This window comes from Chrysemys picta, unplaced genomic scaffold (genome assembly GCF_011386835.1).
Source record: "Chrysemys picta bellii isolate R12L10 unplaced genomic scaffold, ASM1138683v2 scaf605, whole genome shotgun sequence".
Classification (NCBI taxonomy): Eukaryota; Metazoa; Chordata; order Testudines; family Emydidae; genus Chrysemys; species Chrysemys picta.
In genome coordinates, this window is record NW_027053312.1 from 29,363 (window position 1) to 36,448 (window position 7,086).

The 7,086-nt window shown below is 49.8% G+C and overlaps 1 long non-coding RNA gene across 1 annotated transcript; it reads left to right on the forward strand.

The window, feature by feature from the left end:
- Window positions 1-210: 210 nt before the first annotated feature.
- On the forward strand, window positions 211-4,902 carry LOC135978999 (uncharacterized). The gene is made up of 4 exons (XR_010596331.1): window positions 211-3,061; window positions 3,479-3,625; window positions 3,807-4,156; window positions 4,287-4,902. It is a non-coding gene; the product is annotated as an uncharacterized LOC135978999 (long non-coding RNA).
- Window positions 4,903-7,086: the final 2,184 nt, after the last annotated feature.

Below are 7,086 nucleotides of genomic sequence, written 5' to 3' on the forward strand. Positions count from 1 at the left end.
TCTCGTCCACTGTGACACTTAGGTCCTTTTCTGCAGAACAGCTACCTAGCCCTTCGGTCCCTAGTCTGTAGCAGTGCATGGGATTCTTCTGTCCTAAGTGCAGGACTCTGCACTTGTCCTTGTTGAACCTCATCAGGTTTTTTTTGGCCCAATCCTCTAATTTGTCTAGGTCCCTCTGTATCCGATCCCTACCCTCTAGTGTATCTACCACGTCCCCTAGTTTAGTGTCATCTGCAAACTTGCTGAGAGTGCAGTCCACACCATCCTCCAGATCATTAATAAAGATATTAAACAAAACCGGCCCCAGGACCGACCCTTGGGGCACTCCGCTTGAAACCGGCTGCCAACTAGACATGGAGCCATTGATCACTACCCGTTGAGCCCGACGATCTAGCCAGCTTTCTATCCACCTTACAGTCCATTCATCCAGCCCATACTTCTTTAACTTGGCGGCAAGAATACTGTGGGAGACCGTATCAAAAGCTTTGCTAAAGTCAAGGAATAACACATCCACTGCTTTTCCCTCATCCACAGAGCCAGTTATCTCATCATAGAAGGCAATTAGGTTAGTCAGGCACAACTTCCCCTTCGTGAATCCATGCTGACTGTTCCTGATCACTTTCCTCTCCTCTAAATGTTTCATAATTGATTCCTTGAGGACCTGCTCCATGATTTTTCCATTGCACAACTCCAGTCGGGGCAGAACCGGGCCAGGATCATGTAGTGAGGCCATGGTTCACACCTGGAGTGATCTGGCTACTTACTTGCAGAGAGCCTGCTTTTATGCAAAAAGTTGCACAACCTGATGTCACATGCTGCATCTGATAATTAGGTCCACTGGTAGGAGCCTAGGTCGCAGCGAGGTGCAGGATGGCACCTAGGCTAAGACTGGTTTCAGAGTAGCAGCCGTGTTAGTCTGTATCCGCAAAAAGAAGAACAGGAGTACTTGTGGCACCTTAGAGACTAACAAATTTATTAGAGCATAAGCTTTCGTGGACTACAGCCCACTTCTTCGGATGCATATAGAATGGAACATCTATTGAGGAGATATATATACACACATACAGAGAGCATAAACAGGTGGGAGTTGTCTTACCAACTCTGAGAGGCCAATTAATTAAGAGAAAAAAAACTTTTGAAGTGATAATCAAGCTAGCCCAGTACAGACAGTTTGATAAGAAGTGTGAGAGTGAGGCTAAGACTGGTGCTAGAATCAAGATCCAGGGACACACCAGGATCAAAACCGAGATCAGAGTCCATCAACAAAGCAGAAGCAGAACCAGAGCCAGTGTCCAAGTCCAGGCTATTACCCCATGCTGTGAATCTCACAATTGTTGGCTCCCAGGAAATCTGCAAAGGTTTTCCTCAAACTTCATCTGCGAGGATTTCCAATCTAACACTCATTTGGGCACGGGAGAAATGGAAGACAGATTTCAAAACACACTATGGACATTTTAACTGTCTGATATGCTATTGGAGCTAACTAACAGTCCCCTGACCTTGCAACCCTTCATCAGTGATGTATCTGGGAACAGTGTCATCTATTCAGGTGACATACTCCTCTTTTCGGAGAACCCAGAGCAGCACACACACCTCATCCGGACCTGGAGAGGTTTCGGCAGCGTGGTCTCAACACAGAATTGGTAAAGCGTATCTCCAGCGAACTCTCCACAGAGTTTAGGGGGTACATCCTCTCCCCAGAAGGTGTTACGATTGATGCAAATAAGGTGGAAGCCATTCATAAATGGGACAAAGTTTGAAGTCCTCAGCGCTTCCTAGACTTCACCAGCTTTACTGCTGCATCGGCCCAGGGTTCTCAGAGCCAGTAAACCCCGAGAGCTTCCTCCACAAAATGGCCACATTCGTTTGGTCATCCAAGTTCCAACAAGCCTGCAAATAGCTCAGAATTGCCTTCACCACTGCATCTATTCTGACGCACAGCATTCATCATGGAAGTAGACGCATCTACTATGACCACCAGGGCCTGCTTTGTTTGGTGCTGCCAGAGGTGGACTGAAATTCAGACTTAGCTTGACACACGTGACTTCTGCGCTTTCACCAAGGCACCACGCACCTAACTTCTTGGCATCTCAGGCCTCTGAAGACCCTGCTCCGTCCATGGCAGCCATTGCCAAGAATTTCACTCATTCAAATGGCCACATGATGGAACTGACTCTCATAGATCACCTGACCAAGATGGCGAGCTTCATCCCTCTGTGCACGAGTACCTTTGGCTAAGAGGACAGATCAGCTCCAAATTTCCAAAGGCCAATGACACCTTTGTTTTGCTAACTATAGATTTCCCACTGATTTCATGCCACACTACGAATAGTCACTCCACACTTCCCAGCTATCGACCTGTGTCAACGAATCCACCACATTCAAGAAGAACGAAGGGAGCCCCTCGAGGACACTAGGAAGGAGTCAGATATTATACGGACTGCTGATGACAAGAGGGAAGCCATTTGCTGAAGGGAGGTAGCAAGTCCCTGGCACTGACCGAATCCCTAAGCCCCGTCTGTTGCAGCAGTTCCTGACCCATCCCCCTTGGATGACCTTCTGATCCCATCCTCCTCCCCTGGCTCTAGGGAGCAAACTCTGGGTCCCTTCCCTCACTCTGGCACAATCCCTGCCCAGAGGGACCGAGCCCCTCACAGACAATGGGACTGTCCTACCTTCTCCTCCTTGTGGGGGGGACTACTACCCCCATTTTACAGACAGGGAATGAAGGTGATGAAATGACCTCTCTAAAGTCACACCTGGAAATGTGGAGGAGATCGGGGAACTGGACTGGGTTTTACAGGAGTGCCCTCCCCACAGAGGCAGCTTCACTTTCTGCCCTTCGTTCTCTCCTCCCCTCTTGGCCCGTCTTCGATGGGGATCTCTGAACCGGGAATGAGCAGGGGCTTCCTCCTCCTCCGTCTTCGAATGTCTGGGATCTGTCCCCAGCAATGCAGCCTGCAGCTGGCCCAGCTTGGGGAGCCAGGACCTCATCCTGTGAAATCGAGACGTGCTGGCTCTCAGTCATGCTTCGACGGAAAACCACGCACCCCACACAGAGGTAGGAACCGCCCATTCCCAGGTTGTTCTGAGGAGCCAGGATTCCTCCAGGAGCTGGGGAAGGGCACAGTGACCAGTCTGTCAGAGGTAGGGGAGGATCGTGTAAGGGGAGGGTCTAAGAGAGGAGGAGGGTGAGCTAGGCTCTGTATTTGGGCTTGGCAGGGATCAAGAGAAGGGACGGGGCTATTAGAGGGCAATGCGAGGTGCAAGGGGTGTCGGAGATGGGGGCAAGGCCTGAAAAGTTCAGCTACTTTAGATGAGTTGTGCCAGAGAATCACCGGTTGAGGTGACTGAAAGCTCTGAACTGGGGGTGGCCAAAAGCATCCTCCTCAGATGGGAACATCCCAAATGTCTGCAGAAGCTCAGCCTCTGAGGTGAACGTTGTGGCCCAAACGTCTCTCTGCTCTGTACCTCGCAGGATTGCAGCCGGCTGTTCCAATCCAGGAGGAAAACTCTGCCACTGAAATCTCACAGCCCCTGTGCAGTGAAGTGCCACTTAAACCCGCTGTGATGCACAGACCTTGCCCTGCTGTCTGCACAGGCCTGAATTTCACCTCTTCAGAGTGTAAGGAAATAATTGGCTGAAGGCCTTTTTTTCTTTTTGGATGGCTGTCTAGTGGGGAAAAACTATGGGGATTTTTAACCTGTTTGGCTCCCATGACTGGTGCTTCAATGATGCAGACAAGTGCTGATGCATTGGTTGATTTCCCCACCTTTTAATCTACTCTCTTCTTCTCTTTTAACAGGTATTCTAAGGGCACCCCGTGCTTCATATGGGCATTCTTGGGTGGGCAGATTGCATCAGACCTGCACTTGAATAAATAATAGTGAATGAAATATGCAGACACTAAAGTTCTGCAGCCAAATTCTCAGAAACCTTCCTCTTCAATGGAGGATCAGGATTTTATTTCTAATTGATTTGTTTAAAAAGTGCTAAGCAGATGCTACACTGTAATAAGAGGAAACAGAAGCAAAAACTGCAAGAATGTTACTGAAACCAATGAACAGATGCGGAGAGTGGAAACACGGCAAAGCAAACAAATGACTACTATGAGTAAATAACCTGAAAGCAAATGGAGAAGAAAAGCTCATCTGGGTAATTGTGGCTCTTGGGACAAAAATCAGGTTCCTGGTATGTAGCCTGGCTGAGATCATACCTTTTCCCTGGATCCCAGACCTGGGCTACAGACGTCATTCTCTGTGTGATGTCCTTATTTTATTCCTAGGGAAAGGATCCCCAACAGAGATGTAAGGATCCTGGACTCTAATGTCTGCAAGAAGCTTCAGCCACCTTCACAGGTAGAAGTCACTGTCTTTCCTACAATGCCACTAGTGCTCTTTCTGCTCTCCAGATCTGCTCCCTCCAGCAGGACAGAGACACCCCTTAACTCCCCGAGTCCTGATTTCCTACAATTCAAGGGGCTGAGGGTTTGCATTGCCTCCACCATCAGAGACTTTTTCCTATGGGAATCTCCCTAGAGCAGGGGAGAAATCTGTTCTTCCATTAGAATGAGACTGCTCAGTAAATCCACTCACACTGACCTCATCTCAGCTGCTTTGTTTATCCGAGATTAGTGGTATCTTTGGAAAACACTTAGGGTGCCGGGGTGTGAGGTGGAGCAGGGGAGACGGGCGCTCCAGCAGATTCCCCTGAAGAACACCACCCTGTCTTTCTCTGGTCAAGCTCAGACTCGCCGTGCATTGTGGAAGTGAAGACCGGATGGGTGCTGCTGGATTGACCTTGATGTGCCATGTCCTTGTGTGGATGAAGGACCTACATCTCAGGGATGGCCAGCAGCAGATGTAACACCTGTGTCCAGGAATAGGCTAAACAACCTACACTGATAGGTAAGTAAAATCATGGCCACATGTAGACATCACAGGAATTGGTGGGGATTGAACCAGGGTCCTTCAGCACAAGCCCCTCTCACTCAGTGTCAACCAATCCAGCTCCACCCACTCGATTACATCCCTGTCCATTGTCACAGAACCCAGGAGCCCTGATTCTCAGACCCGGGCCTTACATCACCAGGCCAAACCGCCTCCCATTATGGGCATTGTAGAAGGGACCATTGACAAAAACCCCTCTTCATTCCCCCTGTCAGAGACTGCAGCCATGGGTGACAAGAGAATGAGCTGAGATCTCCCCTGTGGGAATCCGAGGGGCTGCACATTTGGGGTTTCACAGGGAAGGCCTCTGGCAGCCATTGACAGAGTGTTCCTGGGAGGAGATTTTCCGTCTCTAACAAAGGGTTTCTGTTCCCCCAGATCTCAGCCGCTCAGCAGAATGCAGGAGAGCCGAGTGCTGATGGGCTATAGGGGTCCCAGGAGTCGCTGTGCGGCAGGTGCAGTGTCTGCAGTCACCATGGGCCAAACCCTGCGCTCCAGACAACCCCGGCTGTTTCCCTGGATTGCGAAGGGGACTTTGGCTTGGGGAATCAGTTCTGGTGCCTGTGTCTACAACTGGGATGTTTTCACGAGGCTACTCAATGGTCCATGAATCACCATGCGAGCAAGGGGAGAATGGACATTAGAGAGCGAGGCTGGGACCTCTGCAGAGCTGCTGCAGTCGAGCATCCACAGCCAGAAGAGATTCAACGGGAAACTCGCTTAGATGGGGGCCACAGCCGCAGCAGCTGTCTCATGAAGCTCTGCTCACGCTCTAGACAGCAGAGGCAGGACAAAGAGCCACACAGTGAGAGCCTGGGTTGCAATTAGCAATACGCCATTTTTTCAGTGGATTATGCTGTCCTGACTGTCTATTTCCTGTAAAGTCCACATCCAGCCTCCCTGGCTGACCTCAGTGGGAGTTAGGTTCTCCGTGCCCACAGGACAGGGCTGGCCTTACCATGAGGCGAACTGAGGCGGCTGCCTCAGGTGACAGACTGTGGAGGGCGCCACTAGGACCCAGAGTGTAGAAAATTGTGTCTGCTCCTGGTGCATATGTATCCTCTCTGCTCTAGACGCACAGAGATGGTGGCGTGCTGGGCTGGAGGAAGGAGGGCACAAGAGATATAACAGGCAGGCAGGAGAAAAGGTGAGATGGAATAACAGAAAGCAACAGGAGCTGCAGGAAGAGAGAGGAGGAGGAGCCTCTTATGTACCTCTCCAGCACCCCCAGGAGCCTGGACTGATTAACACCAGCTTCTCAGGGAGCTTCCTGTTTCCTGCTGCTTCCCTGAACCCACTTGAGGAGAACAGGCAGTGAATTGAGGTAGTAGGAGCCAGTTAGGCCCTTAAGACGCTGATATCTTCCCTCACTCAGGTCCTGCTACCAGCCTGCTTATTTGTCCTCTGGGGCAGCATTCAGAAAAAGAAAGAAAGCAAAAGAAGCTTTTCTATCTAAGCAGGAAGGAGCTCTCCTGAGCTACATAGACACAAATGTTCACGGTGAGCCTTCCGGCCCCAGTGAGGATGTGAGTGGTGAGGAGATGCCTGATCGTCCAGTTAGTCAGAGTGCAGGTGACCTGGCAGCTACTGCAGCATCCATATCTCCATCTCCAATGGATAAACCAGGCACATTCCTGAAGAAAAGTGTAGATCAGAGAAGAGTGTGGTGGAGGTGCAAGAAACAGCTGCTGCTGAGTTTAGTTCCTTAAATCTAGATGATCCAGGACGGTGGACCCACTTGAGCAGTAGCCTGAGGGACTTCCTTGTACTGCATGGGCCACAGCAGGTGAAAAACGTCATGTTCCCCAAAGACAATGACAATGTTATCTCCACACTGATATATACCTGCCTCTGGAGATTTCCATTACTTGCATCTGAAGAAGTGAGGTTCTTACCCACGAAAGCTTATGCTCCCAGTACTTCTGTTAGACTCAAAGGTGCCACAGGACCCTCTGTTGCTTTTTAATGAAAAATATGCATCCGAAGAAGTGGGCTGTAGTCCACGAAAGCTTATGCTCTAATAAATTTGTTAGTCTCTAAGGTGCCACAAGTACTCCTGTTCTTCTTTTTGCGGATACAGACTAACACGGCTGTTACTCTGAAATGAAAATAGAAGTTTCCTTCCAACACATTACT